Source organism: Typopeltis vanoorti, chromosome 16, assembly GCF_054136105.1.
Source record: "Typopeltis vanoorti isolate ZY-2024b chromosome 16, IOZ_Tvanoo_1.0, whole genome shotgun sequence".
Taxonomy (NCBI): Eukaryota; Metazoa; Arthropoda; class Arachnida; order Uropygi; family Thelyphonidae; genus Typopeltis; species Typopeltis vanoorti.
The window spans coordinates 91,068,121-91,092,625 of NC_143564.1; positions in this window are offsets into that span (position 1 = coordinate 91,068,121).

The window sequence follows — 24,505 nt, forward strand, 5'->3', positions numbered from 1 at the left end:
CCTCCCTGTTGTGGCGCGTAACCTCTTAAAGTTTGGACACCTACCAAGGTATCTTTGGGTTTGATATAAACAGAAATATTTCCTCGAGATGTGGTTTACTCCTTACACCTCTATCAACTGACGATAAATTATACTGATGTGATACCTTTAACATTCATAAAGTGGAATAAGTTTAGCATCTCATATGCTAAAGGTTACCTCATTTTTGAAATACTCTCCTATTTCATATTGAAATACTCTAATCGGTCCCTCGACACTTCTGCGCATATCAGAAAAGGAGAATCCATTCCGATAATAGGGTAATCAGTGTGTCTTCTGGGATGAGTTTGTTTATTATTACGGGTCGGAAAATTTAGCTTTTCTTTTACGAACATTGCTGTTTTTAAAGTGTAACTATTTTGCTTCTATAACAGTTGGAAAAATGTACGTAGAGTATTAACAAAATTAAAAAAGGTATAGCATAAAACAAAAATGTAATTAAGTTTATTCTTAAGAAAGTTTTCTATAAAATAAAAATAATTATACAGAAAAACAGAAATTATTTCAAATGAACTTAGATATTCTAAACTTACAGTTGAGAGAACTGAGACACTTTAATGTCCTAAACTGATTAATTATTTATGACTTGTTGTAACTCTTTTAACAAACCCATGCAAAAAAAATGTTGTAAAAAATACCATTGTCAAATTCTTTTAATCTTCAGAGTCATCTGAATCGGTGTCCGAATCGCTATCACTTTCACTTAAACTGATCACCAAAGGTTTCGCATAATTCTTCGATAATTCCGTCTTTGTCCCAATATATATTTTCCAATGAGGTGACATGAGAGCAATATTTTCCCAAGTTTTGAATAATACATTCAATCGCCTGTTCTGAAAGCTTAAAAAGTTTCGACATATCACTATCCCCAGTTACGTTGCGATGGCGAATGAAACTTTTCACTTCTGCCCAAACATACTCAATAGCATTAATATCGCAATGATATGGTGGTAGCCTCAAAGCTAGAAATCCATGCTCTTTGAGCATCCTGTCGAATTTAAATAGTTTAGTTGTGGGCGAGTTTCTTTTGACCAAATTAAGCAATTCAATTTTTCGCATATCTGGGGAATGAGAAATGTTATTTGCAGAGAGCCAATCCATAAGAACTTGCTTCTTATTATACCCAATTTGGAAATTTGTTTAATCGAATAGAGTGATATGAACAATTATAACAACAGCATTTTTAGGAAGGTTTGGAATCAGTTTTTCTTCTGCCCACTTTTCGAAGATCGTAGAAATCATTTGCCCATGGTAATCTTCAATAGTTGAATTGGCTTTGTATAGTAAGTTTGAATTCGGTAAAAAAAAAAACATTTCTCCACCCGCACACAAAATTATTATGCGCCGCGAGGCATTTCCAATTTGTAGCACTCCACATTCTTCTTTAGACTGCCAACATTTTCCATAAGTTAAATTACTATCAATCCAAGTTCATCTAGATACACAATCGGTCTTTTCTCCTCCCTGAAACGTCTTATTGCTCTCAAATACTGCGTTCTAGATAAAACAATGTCACTTCGCTCCATGATGAGTTTCCTTTTATTCTGGGACTTTTTAAAACAAAATCCGATTTCATGAAGTATTTTCCTTAAAGTTTCTCTTTTCCAAGAAAAATTAATTTTTTCTTTAAAGCACAAAAATCAATTTCGGAACAGTTGGCACTCTTTTCTCGACCACGTAAAATTCGTGAATAGTTCTTCTTATAACGTCTACATTAAAATCATTCAAAGCTACGGTTTCGATGGTTTTCTTTCTCTGGCGCTTTTTTAGGAGATTTTAATTTTGGCTTACCTTCACCTTTTGATTCCCTACGAATTCTTTTAGCAGTCGACCCTGATACGCCCGCAATTGCATTTGCACGTTTTATGACTTGAGAAAGGGGAACAAGAAGACGGCCTTCTGACGATTCTTTTTCGCAGAATGTCAGCACATTATTCAATATTCTTTTGCAAGAGCTACTGAAACGTTTAACAACAGAACTTGTTGACTGTACTGGATCCATCATACAAATTAATAATAAAAAAATGCAAAAAAGCGACAACAAAAATCAAGCTAGTACTAGTACAGCGACAGACAAGAAAGCACGTGATTTCGCATATTGGCGACCAATTCGTACATCCTTCATTTCTTTCTCCCCTTCAGCATGAATCGACTATTCTTGGTAAAATGCCAAGAAGGGATCTACAAATGGTGGGCGAACTATAATAAGATTTAACTTTTTTATGAGCCTACAATTAGATGGACTTAATAGACATCTCCATCAAGTGTTGAAAAGTTTAACACTCGATGCACTGTTGAATAATCTGTTCCACTCAAATGTTTATTGTTTAGTGCATGTTTTGTCTCTGTATTCTACAACAATACAATAAGTTAGCATTTATAAAAAAATTATTAAGCATGAAGAGAATATCAGTGGTAAAACATGGTAATCTCACATCACGAGATTAGCGTTTCAGGTGTGTACCTTGTCTTCATTGGCCAGTTCGTCTATTATTATTATTTTCTTAGTTGAAGTAGGCTGTTTAAAAATTAATTCAACAGTATCTGTGTTCATAACGCCTTACGTCTATCAACTCTGAATGTTCATAGGAGAGTTTGTCAATTTAGTGACAGAACGATCTTAGTTTTCGTGAAGAAAGACAGACATTTGCACTTGCACTCGAGATTGAATAACTCAAGTTTAGATAAAAAAGTTTAGGAAGAAAGGTCTTTGCGTATTTGATTCGATTCATCTTTTCAAACAAGGTGCACATTTCGTTCTGCGAAGTGTTATTCAAAATAACGTAAGACGTGTTTATCCTCTATATTGAAACTTTCTCATGGGATATAAAAGTGAAATGTTTGTGTGTAATTTCAGGATAATGGTTAATGTATCAAAGCGAATGTTACATCATGGGAATATTTTCAATCTCCGTGCAAATTTTAGTAATGCTAGTTGGATTTTATTATTACTTATTTAGAAACTGAATAGTCAGTGTGTTCCCATTTAAATTCCCATCATAAACTTTTGTAGTATTATTATAAATTCATAGTAGAGTTTCAAACATTTTATTATTTATTTATTTGGTTCCTTATCCTATGATTTCTCAAAAGTATTATCTGTAGTGGTTAAGATAAAATATCAACCCCGTTTTTACAATCTTTTAAATCCCTGAAGGAATCTGAAGTATTGGGAACATTGAGTTGAGTTTAATCCCTTAATTTTAATTTTGCAATTAATTTCCGAATGATAATTTTTAAAGCAATCCCTTCTTATCAAATTGCCAAAAGTAGTCGAGTAATTAATTCCCTGGTTAGTTACAATTGGATGTTGAAGAAGACCGTCTTCAAATCCGAGTGTGTTCTTTGTATCCTAAGGGGAGATGCAATTATTTTCTGAATGATCTAGTCAACAGTTGTTTCAATAATATCTTTCAACTTATTTGAAATATGTGGGTACTACTTATTCAAATAATAAACCATTTAATTATTTTCTGTTCAGAATTATTCTTTTGATAGATATGATGAGTACTTTGTTTGATCTTCAACAAGATTACTTAGTTTCGAAGCTCCACGTAATCAAGAAAACTATCAAGGGTATCAGTATCTCCGAAAGATTTGCAAATTACATCTGATTTGGATAATTTTTGATATGGCATTTATTTATTTGTCAGTTATTTATCCATGATGTACGAGTGCTTCTCTACTTAAAACATCAAAGACATACTTATTACTAACATTACGATTGTTACGTGTGTGTGGTTCAATGTCCTTTTAAATATTTAATATTCGGGTGTACTGCAATATTGATCAACTTGATATTCTGTCTAGGTCGCAGCTCAAAACACCACGATATAAATAGCTTTATCCTGTAGTCCATGGTTTCCCAAACTGTGTTCCGCGGAAGGTGAATAAGTGTTCGGCGAGAAGTTCTTCTGGAATTTGTCATTTTAGTTTTATAAGCATTTTTCATGAATAAATATTTTATATTGGAAATATTCTGAGGAGAATAATATTCGTGAATATGTCGAAAAGCTCAGACCCAGAACGCCTAATAACATCTATGTAGCAAATGTTAGTGACCAAGTTTGAGATAATTCATGAATACTTCCATGAAAATGGAAGTATTCATGAATTATCGTTAATTTTCATACATCGAAACCTTTCAACATTTGAGAAAGAGAATACCGCTGTTTATGAGTGGTCATAATAACTGCCCGCAAACGGATTATAACAATGGGCGGCGTATCCTCTTCTCAAAACTGAACGAAATAACATCTGTGTAGCAAATGTTAGTGACCAATCAGCATGGAAGTATAAAGAACATTTTTCCAATAAAATTGAAGATCAAGGTAGTCTGTATCAGTTCTCAAATCTAGAAATACTGAATACTTTCTTCGCAAGTTCGTATTGTAGGGTGAAAGTTTCGAAACCGTAGTGCCGTGATTTTTTAAAAGTAATAGGCCTTCAGATTTCAATTTTAATATGAATAAGAGACAAGGGACTTTGTTTAATTTTGGTATTAAGAAATTTCTTATTGAAGGTGTTTGTGACGCAACAGATAGTGAGTCATCCACCTCCAGCCTACAAAGCGATCTCCAGGATGTACAAAAAGAGGAGAAAACTACCAGCACACAGGAGAAAAAGTCTGCATTCATTCGTAAGTATAGCTATCCCTTACTTAACGCGGTTTTGTTTAACACGGGATTTGATTAACGCGGCTAAATTAATTGCGGCAATCCCTTGATATATACGGCAAGAGTTTTGATTAATGCGCCTTTAAATTTACCACGGAAAAACATGTAAGTCTCGTGGCGTGAGCATGATGACGTAAAGTTGTATCTACATCTGCAAGTATGCAATGCACACGCAACCGGACTGCAATGATGGTTGAAATGGAAGATCTGTTGATTATTTGGCTGGAAGACTGCAACCAAAACAGAATTCCAGTTAGTGTCTATAATATCACGGACAAAGCTCTAAGCTTGTTTTCAAGACTTAAAGACTAAATATAAAGAAGACAATTCAAAATTCGCAGCTAGCAAAGGCTGGCGTGAAAATATTAAATCTAGAGCTGGACTAAAGAATGTGAAAATTACAGGTGAAGCTGCAAGTGCCGATGAAGATGTTGCATCCACATTTCCTGCTGAGCTGCAGAAAATTGTAGAAGAAAATGATTATGATTAACGCCGAATTTTTAATGTAGATGAAACTGTCCTCTATTGGAAAAAAATGCCATCTAGAACTTTTATATCAAAAAAAGAAACAGCGCAGCCAAAGACTTTATAAAAGGATGTAACAAGAATTCCTTACCTGTACTTTGGTGGGCGAATCAGAAGGCTTGGGTTACCCAAAGTCTATTCGAAGATCAGTTTAAGTCTTATTTTTGGCCGGCAGTTGAAGCTTATTGCAAGAGAACTAACAGCTTTCAAAGCTCTTTTGCTTTTAGACCTGGTCATCCAAATTCTCTTAATGATCTGTGTGAGAATGTGAAAGTTTTATTTTTCCTACCAAATACGACATCATTGCTACAACCTATGGACATGGACATCACTGCAACTTTCGAAGCCTATTTTCTTAAAAAGACATTCTCAAAGGCAGTAGAAACAACAACGGGAGAAAATGCGATTACGCTCCAAGAATTTTGGAAAAAATTTAACATTAAACACGCAATTGAAAACATTCGTGACTCGTGGGAGCAAGTGTCTTCTAGCTGCATGAAAGGTGTTCGGAAAAACTTCTGCCAGAATGCGCTAATGCCTTAGGTGGTTTTCAAAATCCTATGAACAACGTGGTTGAAGAAATTGTTGCAATGGGTGAAGACATTGGTTTTGATGGTGTCGATGCAGAAGATGTTAAAGTATTATTGGATTCAAATTCAAAAGATTTCAGTGACAACGATCTTCTCGAAATTGAACAACAACGCGCATATGAAGACAACGAACAAATGGAATGTGAAGATGAGTTCCAAAGGAGATAACAGTCAAAGAACTGGATGGAATATTTCGCACTTTAGAATCGTTTAAGCGCAAGTAATGGATTTGGATCCAGATGTTAATCGAAAAATGCTTGCTTGCTTGCCCGAGGTCTAGAGAGTCATTTCGCTTGTTATCGTAGAATCTATGCCAATAAGATTAAAACTAAAACTGTTCAAACGACTCTTGAAAACTTCTTTTGATAAAAAAAATTGCAGTAACTAACTAATGTAGGTACAAGCATTTGACTCCATTGGAACCTCATTTACTTTGCATTCATTTTTTATCTTTCCTAAAAGAGTACCATATAAAACGAACTATTAATACAGTAATCGATCATGGACGAATTTTACTTTTTACCATTGATTATTATGCTTGATTAAAGCGATTTTGATATACGCGGTAACATCGAGGGATTAATCAACCGCGTTAATCGAGGGATACCTGTATTTATAATAATATTATAAATTTTTGGCAATCAGAATGGGATATGTCAATAAAAATCAGCACAAATTAATTTAATGAGTTTAGTTAATTATTAATTAATGATCAATTATTAATTAATAATAAAAATCAGCTAAATTAGCAATTAATTATTAATTAATACACTATAAAATAACCAAGGTGTTCCGTGAAATTTTCAGGAATTGTGAAGTGTTCCGTAGTAGAAAAAGTTTGGGAAAGGCTGCTGTAGTCAATGATTAGCAAGTTAAGCTTCCTATAATTCGCATTTGCGGAGATAAAGAACAAAATCTTACTGATAACAAAATACAAATATAATTATCCTTATAAGGACTGGCTTGAAGGGGCGAAGCAAGAATACTTTTCATATTCCCTGTTGTCTGTAGAGGACAGTGTAGGGATAAGGTATTATTGAGCTATATAAAGCTCTGATCATCATGGCAAGAGGGTAACAGCAATAGCCGAGCCTCAGTTAGAACTTCATTGGCCACAGCATTGCCATCCATTACCCATTTTAGTCGCCTCGTACATGCATGAGCTACATTGTTGGCGCTCTTGGTGCTATTCTTATCCCGGCAACCACACGGGAATTAGTTATTCTTAAAAGAACTGGGCGATGGACTGAGTCCTTGACTCTTTATCCCGTCATCTGAATGAAGAAAATCTGTGTGGATGAGATGTTATTGAGCTAAAAAAGCTCTAGTCATGGCTGGGTAACGGCAATAGCCGAGCCTCAGTTAAAACTTCATTGGCTACAGCATTGCCATTTGTTACGCTGGAAGTCCTAAAAAGGACTATTTTCGTTCATTTTGTGAAATAAATGGATTGATATATATTTTAGTTAATGGTGCCTATTCCTTTCATCAGGATACTAAGCTTAAGTTAGATAAACAGTTTTATACAGTTGGATTATAGGATTATATAACTCTTTCCATATTAAAATATCAGAATATTTAATTTTTTAATCTTTACGGACCGAAAATAAATGAAAGAGATTCAAAAGAATTGAGCAGTAAACCAATTATGGTGAATAATTCAATCGGATAGATTAGGAAGATATATGAGAATTTCTCAAATTAAGAGAGACGAATGCAGTTAATAAATCTTTATTATAATCAATAAAAATATAGTTTTACCAGTAAATAAATCAAAATAAAATAAAGAGTGTTTATAGGAAGTATTTAGATTAACAGTTCGATACATTTTTTTGATCATTCCTAAGTATATTATTGGCCACTGTGAACGTCATTGCTAGACAACTCTACTACTAAGGTTAGTCTGAAGTTTATGGAATAAAAGCTGAGGACGCTCAGACTGTGAGATTAGTTTATTAGATTTGTTACTTTTGTGTGTTCATTGACAGGTTTGTCTATTTTAAGGCAAGAAAATACGACTGCAAATAAAAAAAAAATGATCATCGCTGGAATCAGACAACTTTATACGTGCATAAAAAGGAGTTTTCTAAGGAGTGAACCATAAGAAATATTGGATTGAACTTTCTGATTCGGGAAGTACTTGGATTTCTGAAACAGTCTGCACCCCTTCTAAACACTGGTTCCATATATAGACTAGACGCAGCAGATTGAATGAAACATTTTGGGCGCTGGTTGTTTACAATATCTCCCTAACAGTCATTAATAAGGATAAAAGCACAATTCATAGCATCTCCCAGCACTTCAAAAGAAGTCGGAATTTTACCCTTTAACTACCCTTGTGTATTCTATCCTATTAGTTGTACGACTTCGTTTTTTCTGAGTATCCTATTGGTTGAATCTCAAAATTATTCTTTTTTTGACATTGTTGCACGAGTTCTAACAAGGAAACAGATGCTATTCCCAGGAGGTTTTTTGTAATGCTATACACTAAAGGGTGGGGGACGAGTCAGGGAGAAGGAGAGAAAGAGACACAGAGAAAGAGAGGGTATCGTATCATAGCAACTCACTACAGGATGCCAATTGTGCTTCCACAGCTACTAGCAAGAAGTGCATTAAGGAATTTTTTTTTTTGTCTTTTTTATGCATAGATGCAACGACGCAAAAAGAAACAAGCATTGAGTTACGATGTTTTTCAAGCAGAAGAATAGGGGAGGAAAAAAGAACACCAGGAAAAACAGTGATACACATGTCTAATGGTCCGCACTTAGATGAAAAGAAAGAGACACAGTTACAGAGTAATGGGTAAAATAACAGGCACCCCAGTGAACTGATAGCAGCGACCCTCGTGGTGTACCAGGCGGAAAATGCGACGCGACAACTTAGTATTTGTCTGCATGACCCTGCAAAAGCTCCGAAAGAAGCATCTGGTCCGGTCGTGACTTAATCGCATCATCGGTGTCATCAGGTCCGTATTCCAGCTCTGCATTACCGCCCCGTAGTACATGGCCGTTAAGACTAATAGATCGTTGAAAAGGCTTAGGGGAAATAATAGAAACATTGTCGGTGGATCATTTTCTCCTTCGCTAAGTTCAAAATGGGTTTCCTAGCGGAGAGTAGAAGCCCCGATTTTTTTATATCCAGTTGGTGGAAGTAGGGTGAAAAAGCCGGGTGTAACTATGCTTGTTTGCTAGCACTTTAATGTTGTTTTCGGGTAAATCCTAAAAGAAAAATATATAGTATTATATGTAACTTAAAAGAGACAACTGCTTTGTTTTTTTAGCGATTTTTTTTTTTAGGAAATATTCGTCAAATTTTCTACACACACATACACACACACACACACACACACATTGATGAATTGTTTTGAAGCGAACACAGTTATATTAATTTAAATGTAAAAAAGTCTATTGGCAACAATCAGACATTTTCGCAGTTACCAGTTATGAATTTCGTCACTCTCGATGTTGGTTACTGATAGATGGCGCTATGCACTTTTATTTGATATGTGTTTAAGTTTTCGCTACTAGATAGTTGTTTAGATTATCAAAACAACTAATGCTACGGGATGAGTTTATGACATATCAGAGTAAAATAAATAAATAAATAAATAAAACTTGGTTGTTTTATTTTTTTAATCAAATTTTATTTTATTATTAATTTAATGTTTAAATTATTAAATTAATTTTAAATAAAAGACTGATAGTTTTAGTTTTATCTTAGGATTACACTCTTCTCCCCAGAAGCCGTGCTAAGGAATGGGCAATTTACTTCGTCGATAATTAAAGATTTTATATATGATTATGTAAAATTATAGGTGGAGAAATTGCATAAACAAAAACTGAATAAAATATAATTTTCAATTCACGAGCACGTGACAAGGTTGAATGTGCCTTGTCCTTCATATGTGGCAATTTATAAGATTTATATTTTGGAACGAAGTTGGTAAATAACCGGGCAATCGAATGCTATAGGAGGGTAAAAGACGATGATGATATACAAAAAGAAAAAAGAGTCTTCTTAAGTGTAGTTTGTTTTTAAAAATGAAGCTCATTTGAAAGATTTGTTACTTTCAATTCGTTTCATTAATCACACAACTGGCGAATGTTTGGTAGCAGCTTTCAAACATTAAATTCTTATCTGGTGTAATGCTTTCAAACCACTTCTCTCCCCATGGTTCAAAAACACACCGAGTTAAGTGGGTCATTCCTTAAAAAAAAAAATCCTCAGTAGCCACAGACCAGACCATTCGACAGAGGTCTGCAGTCCATCAAAGCGGAGAAGAAACTAAAAAAAATATGCTCATGGTAGGAACGACTTGTTTCATCATAAATGCACTTATAAAAGAGAAAAATTTGTATTTAGAAACATGTTAGCCGTTATAGTTTCCTAATCGGAAAAGAATTTTAAGTTATTTTACCTACGTTAATAAAACACGATGAACTCTATCGTAATATTTTCTTCTTTTTTTTTTTGCACCCTTCTTTCAGTATTTCACAAAGAAAACCAATAGTGCAATGTTATATTAGTTAAAGTAACACACTATTCGATCTTTTCATCGTATGTAACTGCATCTAAAAAAAAAACAAAAGATATCTAATTTTAGAAAAAGTGGTACATGTTTTTGAGAACACTTAATTGGCTGTCTTGCAATTTCATTAAGTTTTATTTTTTTTCAATATATATATTTTTTATCCTGTCTTCAATTTAGGAGTTATCGAATGATCCGCCATTTTTAGCTCTAATAAGAACAAAACTACAGAAGAGATTTTCCAAATAATTCATCCCAGACTTGTATATATCGACAGGAGCGCCATCTCTCTCATTTTGCAGAACGTGTGTTGGGAGAAAGAGAACAATACATAAGCAACAAGCAATATACTGCACTTCGTGATCAGTCAGTAATCATGATATGCATTTGCTGATTGTTTATAAGGCGTTGTCATTATTTGTCAAGATAAATGATGTTATAAGAGCATTCAGTTACAATTTCATCGTTCAGGAGCGCCATACGCATACATTTGAATTATTAATTGCAGACAGGGGACAAGTCCGTTAAAAAAATGGAGCTATTCATTTGTATTGTTTGTTGAAAAAAATAAGTATTGGTTCCATAATAAAGAGGAAATTAAATTATCGGAAACAAAGAAAAGAAGAAATTTCAGAAACAACGAAGTTTTATGATAAAACTGATAGAATATAAAACTTAGAAGATCGAGATGCGGAAAGATAAGAGACTGAACATTAACTCAGGGAGTGAGTATTCAAACAAGGAAATATAATGAATAAAGGGTGACATAAAAAAAATATGAACAGGAAAAGAAGACAGCGAAGAACAAAGGAAAGTATATTTAGTAAAAGAGAGTTGGGTAGTTTGAATGCGCACAAAGCCAACCATTACAGGTAGCTCTTCTAATATCTGTGCAGGAAGCAACAAAAGCTTTTACCGATAGTTCTCTTAACTCCCCCCATCGTCTCTTTTATGTAGTTCTCAAAGTACCTATGGGGTGGTTGTGACCTCCGGTCACACGATGACGATCAGAGACAAAATAAAAAGGTTACTAATTCGAAACACTGTTCAGCCAAGCGAAGACTGCTACGTATGTCTTGTCTCTAGGGGCGCTGGTATGGTACAACGATAGAGGTAGTGGGGAGGAGGGGGGTAGCCACGTGAAGGTGGTTAGGCATGCAACTACAACCAACGTAACGGGGCTTAGATGGACTGCCCAGAGACCGCTTACAACCTCGCAGATCTCAGAACACGAAACTCCCATCAGCCTGGGCCGTAAAGGCCGGGCATTGCGCGATCACGAACCAGGCGTCACGCCCGAGGTAACGCAAGCGGCACTGGCACACAGCCATACCCTAGGGACGCTGCACCGCAGCATCCGACTTCATGTGCGTTCGCGCCGGTCTAAAGCGGTGTTCCTTAACCGGAGACTTGCGCGCGCCTGTCTCTGGTGACATTACCTCCTGTTGAAGAATGGCGGGAGAATGTCAGTCAATCCCCCAATAGGGAATGTGACGATAGGTCGCAATGGTTTGATCGTTCTGTTGTGAAGAAATTGGATTAATGCAGTTCTGTGGTGGAAGTGCACACAATGCCTTTGTTCGGGAAAATGTAAATAAGGAAGACTTCCTTTTCTCGCATTATAATCAAGACAAAAGATTTAATGCATAGCCAGAAAGGTTAAAAGTAGTTGTACTTCTGCATTTTCTGAATGAGGAAATAGAAAGGAATTAATTTCACGGAATATTTCGTTAATGCGTTATTTATAGATGCACACGTGCAACTGAGATTATCTTCTCCGGGTAAGACAACAGAAGTCGCACTAGCGTGTAACGTTGTCATGGCAACCTATATTTTCAGAACAGCTTATTTTAAAGAATCCTTTCAAATTACATTAAAACTTTTAATTTGTTAAACATTATTTAATGACAGCAAGAACATCTTACTTGAAGATACAGAAGTAATTAAATATTTATTTGAAGGTTGCATTTCTTAGTGCAATGCAAAACTGATCATAATCCCAACTGCGTCCTATTAATAACGCAGATTAAAAGTTGTCAAATTTGCAATGAGTTTTGCGACTTAAAACTTAAGCCGCAAAACTTAAGTTGCCATCAGATCGATTTAATGGCAACTTTCAGTTTTTTTTTTAATATCATTCTTCGCGTAATTTTGAAATTAATTAAATCAAATTTCTTATATGATTTCCATCCCTCCTTTCTCCGTCCACAACACTGTTTTGTTTTAGAAATAACGAAGGTGTGTAATTACCAGTGTACCTCAAGCAGGGTGTTCAATTATTTTTTTTTCTTTGAAAAAAAAAATATAAGAAACGTGCATTGGTAAATGATTGTTGCATTCCTCTACATGGAATCGTATAGGTTTCGGATCCTTATCCAACTGTAATTTGAAAAATTGGGTTGTAGGTTATCAGCTAGTGCAGGTTCTTCACAGTGTACTGGGACATAAATAAAAATTAGAATATCTGTTTAACAAAGAAACACGCGACATTTTATTGACATTAAACAATTAGAAATACTGTCGAACAATTAAACAAAGATAGACAACATCTAAAACAGATTTCACTTCGTCTGTTTTGCTTGAAGGATACGTACACTTTTCTTTATTTATTGATATCAGATATCTAAAAATTAAGCCCAAACGTATAGTTGAAGAAGAATAAAAGATAAAGTTATGACAATTATTGTTCAACAGGAAACTGAAGGTGTAGAATGGCACGTCCTGGCACTCCAAACGACGTCATTATATTTGTTTATCAATTAGAATGAGACCGAATAAGCTCGAGCTTCAATGAATTTATGAGATCAACCTGATGTTATCCTTCCGGTATATAACATATTATATGCAGAATCATTTTAATTACTAAGAATGTTAGAAGATTATTTTATTTCATAACTTAAATTATTAATAAAAATGACTAATTTAATATTATTATTACAAATATTTCTATTAGCAATTTATTAAAATATTTGTAATTTTTTTCAGTAGGGATTCTTTTACCTGACAGTTTAGGATTATGGGATGGAATCTTAAATTATGGAAAAGAAAGTAACTTATTACTGATTCCCGTATCAGCACTTTCGTACCGTAGTCGCGGGAAATACTGCACTTCGGTATGTAAGACGTAGGTTCGAAACTCCTTCAGGAGATTGGGAGCCTTAATAAGGATCTTTAACTGAAAGTAGGTTTGCCCATCTCATATGGAGGTTACAAGGAGTTTTTATCACACAAACAGACGTACTGGTCGTAGAACACACGTCAAGTAATAAGCATGATATATTGGCCTCATAGTCTTCGTTGTTTTCCAAACAATGGGAATTTGTGAAATGTTTGTGCACGTAATTCATTCTGGGACTTTGCATGTTTTGATTTTTTAACGAGACCTTGGATTATCGACTTTATACTAGTGTGTTACTTGATACATCCTTTAGTAGTTTTGCAGTTTTATTAGTCCTTTTTCTTTTATTTTTTTCTCCCGATTTAGTTGTCACGTGACGATAAGAAGCAGCTGACGGGTGAGGGAGTTCCAAAAGTGAGACTTTTATGACGATAAAGAAAGTAACGACTACTTCAAAGGAGGAAAATTCTGAATATAAAATGCTGTCCCTTCAGCAATGGCCAAACAAGGATTCATCCCTTCCATATAAGCAATGCGAAAGGTCATGGCTGCTGTCACGTCATGTAAAATAGCATCATCGTTGACGACTTTGTCCAGGTGTTGTAAACTGTCGTAGTCTGACCTAACCGGAGTCAGACAACTACGTCTGGTCTGTCGCCTGACAAGGGTGGTCTAAAAGTTATTCTTATTTTAAAGAGCATTTTTATCCACAGTGTGTTGTACCATGGCGCCACTGCCTTGTTGCTGACCGGACTTACGGAACACCAGCGGCGCCTTAACAGGTTAGTTTGACCCAGTCCGAATGAAAGGGAGGGTGCGTTATCTTGACCGTCCGTAGTTTGGGGCCAGTACTGGATAATATCAGACACCAGTAAGAATCGTGTCAGTTGTTTTGTTTTTCCTGAGCTGGTTTGCAGTTAAGTATTCGTCCTTCGCTGTCATTAGTGTCTTGATTTCTATAGTTCGAGCCAGAATGTCTGATAAAGGCAGTTAAGCCACTTGACCACGTCTTCAGTATAAGTATTTAATGGTGATTTTTTTTTTTTTTTTGAGTTGTTTGCGTTCTTCATTTTATTGTTGTTTTTGTCTAAAACTTAAAAAAAAGATACAGGGGATGAAACAACGGATACAGAAGGAGTGAACGAAAAAAAGAAAGAAAGAAAGAGAGAGAGAGAGATTCTTTTAGCTTCATATGAAAGTAAGAAGAAATGCGTAGTTCTTTGGTTTTTTATTTTATATATATATATATATATATATACCGTATATGTCGGCGTAGAAGACTCTCAAATACTATAAAAAACCCTTCGAAATTATGGGTCTTCTTATACGGAGAATATAAAAAGGGAAGCTTAATTTCGTGGACGAACATTTAGGTAGTTATAATGCATCATTATATAAGAAAATAGGCAATGTTTATAAACAAATATCAGATTAATTTTTTTGTTACATAAATTTATTTAAAATATTACAATAGATGTAAGTCTTAAAAAACAAATTATAATTATTAACCTCAATTTTCATGTTAATTTTCTTCATTATCTGTTGATAAGAGTTCTTCCGATTCATTGTTTAAATGATGGTCATATGGATCCCAGTTCGAATCCGATGAATTGATTTCGTTTTCGTCATCAGTGTCCCGCAACTGATTAACTTCCACACCGTCCATAAGATTAGAGATCCCACACTTTTAAAATGATTTTATTACACTCTCTACTTTTACTTTATTCCATGCTTTGATCACAAAATTAAATGATAACAATTTTGATAATCCTAAAATGTAAAAAAAAATTGCAAAATTAATAATTAATTAAAATTGGGGGCTAATCACTTTTAATTAAGGTAATTCGCGTAAATACTAAATCTATGCTATGCAAAATAAATAAATAACGGATATGCATATATATAAAAATAACGGATATAACAACAATATCTAAAGTTGCATTAATACAAGGAAGAAGAAATTGGGGGGGGGGGTCGTCTTATACAACCGACATAAGCTTAAAACCTAAAAAAGAGGCTAAAATTTAGGCCTCGTCTTATAAGCCGACATATACGGTATATAGTTTAGTATCATTGAACTGATCTCAGCATAAAGAATACTTTTAGAAGTTGCAGTTTAGTCCGTAAATGAGATATTTGATTTGTTTAATTATCCATCATCTTACGAAGCGATTTGGTCGGAAAGACGCGGGTTCGATTCCCGTCAGTGACGTGAGGAACCTTTATCTGGTCTCTGTCGACGAAAGTTCAGTGAGTCAGTCTCATTCGGAGGTTGAGGGTTTTTTCCCACCTGAAACTAGGGTTTTTCGTTCCCCAGGACAGGCAAACCGGCCCCGTGATCACACAAAACAGTTGCAAGAATAAGACACCTCAACACCGTAAAAAGGTAAAAGAGGAGGATTAAGAAAGAAAGAAAGATAAATAGCTGACTGTAGCAATTTAATTATCAGTTAATCACAACTTGCAGTCACGTGAAAGCAGAACGTGAAATAAATTTCAATTCCTATTGTTAAAACGAGTATCGAATACCAATTCGAAATTTAAGTAGAATGAAATTCTACCAAGGTCACAAAAGTCACAAAACACCTTTCACTAACTCAGAAAGCAGAAAGAGAAAATCGCCCTACCCGAAATATCAATCATTCTTTTTAACTCATATTGACTCCTTTTCTTTTTAAATTTCTCTTTGACTTTATTTAGAATAATTTCCGAGTCATTTTTCAGTATCCTTCTAAAATATCGTTTCTCCAATCAATTTTTAATTGATGAACATTGAAACAGCAAGGTTTAAAATGACTATTAGCATCAGAACAGTATCAGTGCGCTCATATTTGCTGTTATCCATATGCTATCTTGTCTTTACTCATTAACCTCTGATTCTGTTGAATTTCCATCGGAAAAGCTATCAAATTTTAATAATGATAAATCGGCTTTCTATCAAAGTGTATGTTTTCTGAACCTTGTCTGTTCTGCAGGATGAAAAACTAGCTTTTCTCGGAATAAACAACCCTGCCACTTCCCTATATGTATGAGTTAGGATAAACCACTTTCATCTGAAAATGTTTATAAGAGTTCTTCGTTACCTAGACAAGATTCGAAACTAACGTTTTCCTAATCAAAGAGCGTCTTCGCTACCGACAGCGCTACGGAAACGCTAGATATTTTTTTCTATCAATACAATCACCGGAAGTAATGCTTTCTTTTGAATATAAGTTGATTATATTCTATCTAATACAATAAACCTGCATGATGATTGCATCTTGTTACCATTTATCGTTATATTTACTTGAAAAAATAATACAAAAATAGAGGTACAACGTAAATATGTAGATGTCACTTCATAAACTTTGATAACCAAATCTTTTCTCTGATTCTGTAATGGACGTCTGGCGTTTAACCCACCAAAAATCATTCTCACTCCCTTTTCCCCATCACATCTTCATGAAGTAATTCAAATAATTTCCTTGATCGATACTAGTTGCTCTTTGATGTTCCAAATCGATAACCCACAGACGAAATGACCCAATATTAAAAAAACATTTTTGCTTTAATTCCAACTACCATTCATACACCCATTTTCTCTTACTCATCTGCCAATGCTTCCAAACAACAGAGAAAAATAAACTCGTCCTCCAATAAATATTTAATATATTGTCTATTTCGTACTGCACATCATTTCTTATTATCAGCAATTCCCTATCCTCATCACTTCAATTTTTTCTCTCTCCCTCCCTAATAGCAATATTATTTCCAAGACTCAGAACGCCATTTAGTCTATTTCAGACACACCCAACAAATGAGACTGCACATCCCATGATTAAACCAATAATCGTATTCCAATTCCAATGTCTACTGCAGGAAAAAGAATCATTTCAGACTAAAAGCAAGTTAATGTTTGAAAATTAAACTGCATAATTATAATGCATTATAATTATTAAGCCTTTATACAAGGTATATACGAAGGCTGATTTTTTAAATCAAATTGCAGTTGATTAAAATGCCTTGATTATAAATTCATCATATATGATTTATATATTTTATGTTTGCCACTAGAAAATGATCAGCAAACAGTCGCTTACTCTTCGAATGATCCGATTTACTCTTCCTATTTTTTCTAGAATGTATATGTTGTCATTATTTCAACCTTTATTATCTATAGCACTCAGGAATGATTTTTTTCTCTTGTAATAGACATTGGATTGGAATATGATTATTGGCTCAATCATGGGATGCTCAGTCTCATTTGTTAGGTGTGTCTGTGTGTTCCTCTGCCCATTGAGAAATGAAAAACACGGCATCCGAGGTTACGGTAGGGAAAAACCCTGCTAATTACATACGCATCTTTATTTGAAAAGTGGTTATAAAGATCCTAGACAGCTTACGAATCCAGCTGAAGAGCATCGTTCTAGACCGATTGAGCCAAGGAGGCTCGCTCTTCCAGTATGCAACATTGAGTTTGCAGATTTATGAAAACTAATATAACTAATAACTTTTTGCCAGATATCTAAACAATTACTAGAAATGCATGTACAATGATGCAGTTATTCTTTGCTCTCATTCTTGATATACTCGAAAGCTGCTAATATTCTTTTTAATAAAGGTCACCTATACATCTTGAGACTGTGAAAAAATTACAATGGTCAATTACAAAAAGATCGAACACTAAGAGCAAAGCAATTTGTACCACATCATATAAAAGGAATGCCATTCAAATATTTGCCGTTTATTCAACATAATGTTTATCATGCCACTTACTCCAGTAAAAAAAAAAAAAAAAAAAAAAAACACCTACGTTCTTTGGTTGGTCTTATATTATTACTTGCTTAATTATGTATGTATTCAGTGTCCGAGCTAGTCAATAATATGTGGCTATAGGAAGAAATTTCCAAGTGGTAGACGCTTTTCCTGTAAAATAGACAAACAGGACGTTAATAATACGTATCTTCCCTTTAACACGGGTCTTCCAAGGGGATCCATAACTTGAAAAAAAAATTTTTTTTGACATAGTTGCAAGCCTGGGTATGCTGTTGCATACCAGAGTTTGAATTATAGTACGAATCCTTGGAAATTATAAAGGATTCTATAAAGAATCGTGCCTTCCAGATTTAAATATCTATCCTTTGTATTTGTCCTTATGAGAATAGTTCATTTTACTACTTACGTATGTGTTACTTATTTACGTATGTGAATACTTTTTTACAAAATTTATTATTTGAAATTTAAAGAATTCGAAGAAAGAAAAATTAGTTTTTTAGTTTGTTTTTATGATGAAATTGTACATCGTTGAACAAAATAAACTGCGAAAAATCAAGATATCTTTATTAAATCGTAAAACGAAGTACACTGCGTTAAACAGCACATTATTAAAAAAAATCACCAACAATCGACCCTTTACAAATTATGATATTTATTTTGTAAATTTTAAACTTGAACGCTCAATATAATATCTTGAATTCTGTATCTCTAATTCAAGATAGAAAGAGAGAGTATGATATACGTTTTGGATTTATATCTTAGTATGGATTTCGTATAGTAAAATCCATGCAGCAATTTATGGTTATATATAAAGGGATCCAAAGTATTTAGAATATCTCTGAACTTATAAGCTACTAGGAAATACTGAAAAAAATAATAATATTTAGCATTTTATTTCATTTGTTTGGACAAAGAGAGGAAATACTTGATCAATCTCTATCTAAATAAATTAAATAAATCCTCGAAGATTCACAAGCCTTGACAAAAACTATAAAAGTTTTGCTACTAATCCGAAACCCATCCTGATATCTAAGTAACATACGCTACCAAACAGCGACGTTATTTCTTTCTAAAGTGATTTGAACTTAACCAATTGAAGGATTCGTATTTCTTTCCGAAGATGGATTAAGTAAATCCTCAAAGAAACGTCCAAACATTGCTTAAAACGACACCATCAGTATAATAAAAACAGAAAGTAAATCTTTATATCCCATAACTGACTAATAGACGAATATGGCATCCCACTGCTGCAATCCTCCTTGATTCTGGCCTGTATTGATAGTTTTTAGGTACGAGATTACCCCAACGGTTCGTAAGAGTTTCCTGAAAAATATCATCTGGCAAGAGTTTTTGGAGTTCTCACGCTGTGAAAGTTTTCCACTGTACAGAAGAAACGCGCTGAAACGTACGGCCAAGCGCCTTAGTAAATCCGAACAAGCAAATCAACAGATGGAGACATGATCTGTGATTAAAGTAATGGATTTGTTCTCAACTGCCGCCCGCACGCTGCGCAGATCCTAGCCGGTGACAAAGCCTACCCTAGAGGAGCCAATAATTCTCTTCGCTTTCTCTGGAGGCACGCTCGGCTGAGCTCCGGCAAGCTGTTGAGAGCTGTAAGGTGGCTCGACATTTTCATCCCTCCCGCCCGCCCGTCCGCTCTTCTTTTTCTTCCTTCTCTCTCTCTCTCTCTCTCTCTCTCTCTCGTCATTTCTTACTCCGTTATCTGTCTCTATTTTTTCGCGTCTCTCTTTCTATTCCTTTCTTTCTCTCTCTCTCTTTCTATCTATCCCCTCCCATCTCTCTCTCTCACTTTGAAGCCGTGACTAAGGGTCACCAAAGGAAATCGATTTCATCTGCCGCTATGCGGGGAAGCAGAAACGAAGGCGTCACATGACGAAGGCTAAAAGCTGTGATCGAACTCTTCTCTGCAGTTTCAATGAAGCGCAAGGACACTGGGAAGACGAAGAATTAAAAGGATGGAGTCCTCTTTCTTCTGAGCAATGGTGAAACTTTTAAATGCACTTACCCCATAGGAAGGGTTTTCTCATGAGTCGATACTCGTGTGAGAAAGGAAAAACTTAGGGAAGTGCAGGTTTTCAAACACGGGGATAAGAAAATAGTCTTGATGTTTGAAAAGTCTTCACAGCAAAGTTGTTTTAGATGCCAACGAATGCTTGTTTTAATATATTAAACCATCTGTTTTGGAATTCATTTATTTCTACTATTGTGGATTATAATAATTAACCATCCAATTTAAAAGCTCATCTTTAACGTGAACAATTGAAAATTTAGATTGATTATAGATCTGATGCATTAAAATGCCAATAATAGCTAATTAAAACCCCTTTTATATTTTATGAAATTTTTTAAAAATATATTTCTAGTAATATATTTTAAATATATTTTAAAAATCATATTTAAAAACTTCGATTCTATTTCTGAAAGCGAGTTGTGGTATAATTGGAATAATATTCAGTCCTATTTTTATTAGAAATATCTCTTTTTGATATTTTTATTTATTATTTAAAAAAGTGCAAAACGTAATAATATCCGGTGCGCTATTATTAATTAAACGAAAACAATAAAATAATTATAGTCATTTTTGAAGTATTAACGAACACGTGGAAATTAAAAAATTAAAATCTGAAAATTAAAAAAAAAAAAACCACATTAGTTACATGTTCAAAATCAATTCAAACAATACCAAACAGTTAATTTAAATGTTAATTCCCATTTTTTTAAATTTTAAATAAACTCTATTCAATAATGGTGACAAATGGTGTATATCATTTGTGAACATACCTTATTATGCACGCGTTGGAAAGAAAATCCGAGAGAATATGTTGGTACGGTGTATGCATACGTGTGTTCTGTTGGACGGTTTGCCTGTTTTATGGAATGAAAAACCAGAGTTTCTGTCACCTCAATATGAGTCCGGCTAACTTACCTTCACGTGAAAAGTCACCCATAAAGTTCTTCGCGTCTTACGGAATTTCGAAACCACGTTCTTTTCAGTCAAAGCGTGTCTTTGAAACCGATTGAGCTTCAGAGCCTCATTTCTTTCTTAAAAGTCAACAATAAGTGCTTTTTTTACTGTCTCCAGTACTTTTTGAAGTTCATGTAATTGTTCTTAAATTTCTCCTTATAGGAGTGAATGTTATTTGAAACCATTTTTGAGTATTTTAATCTCAAATAACTGTATGGAATTATTAACAGAAGCGAGATTAATGAAGAAACTCAACAAGGTAAATACAGAACTGCCTTTGTGTAATTTCTTATTTATATTCGTGTTCCAAATATTTGAACTCTAATTATACCTAGAATTTTAAAAAAATTTAAAAATTTAAAATTTTAAGAATATTTTCTATAAAAAGAACCTATTATCCGTATATATAAAATAAACCTGATATATAAGTCATTATAGAGAGCCTAAACTTTAAAGTCTATTTTCAACTATATTTGGCAAAATATTCTTTTTACTTGAAACCCAACTTCCATTCTTCTTCATTGGCAATTGATCTCACTATTTAACTAATGATTAAACTAATGTATGTAAACTAATCCATTTATTAACTCGACCTTACCTATTTACATAATTAAAAAGCAAATCAGAAGAAGAGAATAATCGGAATTTACACTCCCAACCAAGATTATTCGAAAAATACCAAAACTTCTCATAATTTTTTAAGAACTCATAAAAAAGCATTTCTTCAGCTCATTTTCTAAACAAATTTTGTAGTTTTTCTGAAAAACAAACAAACAAACTATTTCCAAGAAACACCGTGTGGATTTAAAATCACATCCTTGTATTTCAAGACCAAAGAATCCCAAATTTGTAAAAATGTTCTATTTTTGTTATTAGTTTCTATGTTAAAAGTTTGGCGAAAACATCTCATCGAGTAGGAAGTATACATATACTTCCTACTCGATGGTGCTTCACCGAATCTTTCACTACAAAAAAAAAAAAAAATCAAGGGCAAGCTTGATGCGAAAAATCTCCTTAAGTGACTTTATATATTTTCTTATTTATTTGACGGTTATTTGCCCTAGAAATTTGGAGATAGCCTGCTGACCTTCCTTCAAACGATTATTATTATTATTACTACAAGAGATATACAGGGAGTCATCAAGGAAGGCCACGTCTCGTACCTTCTCTTGAATTCATTATTTGCACTCAAGACATCCAAGGACAATCCATTCAATTCCTGCACTGCTTTATCAGAGAAAAAGTTAGCTCATATCCCCTTCTTCACTGGATTCATTCATTCATTCATTCTTTAATGATTTCACCTCCTGGCGTCCTGTGTTTAATTCGTGGGTTCGATGCCCGTCAGTGATGAGGAACCTTCATCTGGTCTCTTTCGACGAAAGGTGAGTTAGCCGGTCTCATACAGGGGTTGTGATTTTTTTTTTCACCCGGAAACTCGGTTTTTTCTCCCCCCCCCAGAACAGGCAAACCGACCAACGAACAAACGCATCTTCAGGCATAGGACATTCCTAGAATGAGGATTAACCGATCTATTCCGTGGGATTTTCGGTTTCGAATGACTGCACGGTGTACGTCTACGTGTGAGCTTAAATCAGGATATTAATATATATTTAATATAACTAATATAATTTAATAATAATAATAATTTAATATAACAAATATAGGATTAATCACTTCGTCGTTGTGAAATAAATAAATAAAATTGGACGGAATGGAACTCTGAGGCTATTTCATTGAATGTACTCCAAAATGTGGTCCGACTAAGGAGTTTGGTAATCATTTATTTATTATTTATTTTTATATAATCCGAAATCACGTTGAAGAGACTAAACGTGAAACTTCTTCTAGGCGCTTCACACCAGCAAGAAGCAGGGTGTGGTCTAATAAGAACTTATTTTCCTCACACAACAAAGAAATCATCTACCACTTAATGAAATTCACTGACATCCTTTCCAAAGGAGAATTTAAATTAACGCCTTCAGGATTGGATCCATTCAGTCAACCAGTCCTGTATAAATAAAGTACATTAAAAATTCCACAAAAAGAAGGATAAAAGAAAGTTGACTGTTTTTGATTGTACATTTTATGAACACAAAAATCCCTTTATTTGAAAAAAATCCTCTACTGCCGTGAAAATTATTATCATGAGCCTATACGGAATAAAGACCACCTATACGGAATAAATACATTAAAGGTGAATATACTATACAACAACAATAGTGACAAACTAAATGACAGCTATCAAAAATCGACATGACAATTTTAAAATGTTTTAGTACACCATAATGATGAGTCTTGAACAATTTCGTCCATTTATGAGAGAAAATTAGGATAGCACTAGAACCAATACGCCATTGTGTTGCAAGATTGGACGGGGGAGTAAGTGGTTACAAGGATATCTCGTCAATCACAATCTATTATGTTAGAAGTACTGCGGGGAAATGAGTGTGTAACATCCCTACGAGATGCATTCTTTTGCATGGGATGCAGCAAGTAATTATAACTTTCGTTTTCAATAGAATTCGTTCTCTCCTGTATGCGCTCTGCTATCCATTATGCTAATAAATGAAGTTAAAATTATGATGTAATATTAGTAGCTAGTTATAAAGAATATAACATATATTGAATGAGTGAAGTAGCATAAAAAAACTGTTTTCATTGGAATATTTAACTTACTCTAGAGAAATTTAAGGTTAGGAGAAGTGCATGTATCACGTTATCAGTTGCTGTGTTCAATGGCTGGTTGGCGGGCTTTCTAGGAGAAAATGTTCAAGAATTTCCAGCAGATAAATACGTAGATATTAGAAAATGCTTTAAATTAAAGAAATGCCATTATTTTCTTCACTGTATATGAAACTACCCGAATGCTGTATTTACCTCATTGCTTTTTGAAAAGAACGTTTTTTTTTTTTTTTTCAGTAAAGAAATGGAGTCATTGAGGAATGCGATGCGAACTGATGTGAATAAGATAACTGACAGAATTGAGAAATAGTAAGGACGTGAAGGAAAATTGAACATTGTCAATTGAGGAAATGAAGGAGAATCGAGTAATGGGGATTGAGGAAATGAAGGAATTGAGGAATGCGAAAATGAAAAATTACAGACGAAGTTATAGTGAACATGACAACTTGTAGACTTTTTCTGAAGGAGGAACTCCTGAAGGAGCAACTCTTTTCTGAAGGAGGAAAATAGTGAAATAAAATACTGTATTAAGCAGACAAAAGATGTTTTTTCTTTTACTGAAAGAAAAGAACCCAAGGAGCAAATCATAAGATCAGCAATAAA